The following is an 849-nucleotide window of genomic DNA, read 5'->3' on the forward strand; positions in this document are numbered from 1 at the left end:
TGCGCGAGGCGCTGGGGCTGGGGGTGCTCACATGTGCGTGCTCTCACACGCGGTGTGCGTGATCCTGTGTGCAGCACGCGCACTGGTGTGCGTGACCCCACAGGCAGGGCGCATCTTGGTGCCCATGACCCTGTGTGCCGTGTCCGTGAGCCCACGTGCACAGAAAAATTGCCCCAATTTGTGCTTTCATCATCGGGCAAAAGCAGGGGGAGGGAGCACGGCACGGGGAAAACCCGGACTGGATTTTTCCCGGAGTACGGAATGGGGAAAAAACCCGGAATGGATTTTTCGCAGAGTACGGAATGGGGGAAAAACCCGGACTGGATTTTTCCCGGTGTATGGAATGGGGGAAAACCCGGAATGGATTTTTCCCGGTGTATGGACTGAGGGGAAAACCCGGAATGGATTTTTCCCGGTGTATGGAATGGGGGGGGAAACCCGGAATGGATTTTTCCCGGCGTACGGAATGGGGGAAAACCCGGACTGGACTTTTCAGTGTCTCCTGAATTGGGACTGCTTGTATTAAGATGCAAATGAAACCGGTGGAGATCGGGATGGTTCCTTGATCTGCTCAAGTTTTCTGTTTGTTGTTGATACAATCAGAACTCCGGGGCTCAACAAGCCTGTCTTGGCACAGGATTTTTTTACAAATACCGGGACAGGCACGTGCAGCTTAAGGACATACGTTCCTTGTGGATTCATGGCTGCCTGATCCTGTGCGCAGCGTACACGATCCCGTGTACATCTGGGCATGCGCCATCCTATGTGCTCCGTTCACTTTGGTGTGCACGATCCCGGGCGTACCGCGGATCCCGGCGTGCCCTGTCCCGCGTCCCGCCGCGCGCGGTG

This window comes from Corvus brachyrhynchos, unplaced genomic scaffold (assembly GCF_000691975.1).
Source record: "Corvus brachyrhynchos isolate BGI_N302 unplaced genomic scaffold, ASM69197v1 scaffold5, whole genome shotgun sequence".
In the NCBI taxonomy this organism is placed as follows: domain Eukaryota; kingdom Metazoa; phylum Chordata; class Aves; order Passeriformes; family Corvidae; genus Corvus; species Corvus brachyrhynchos.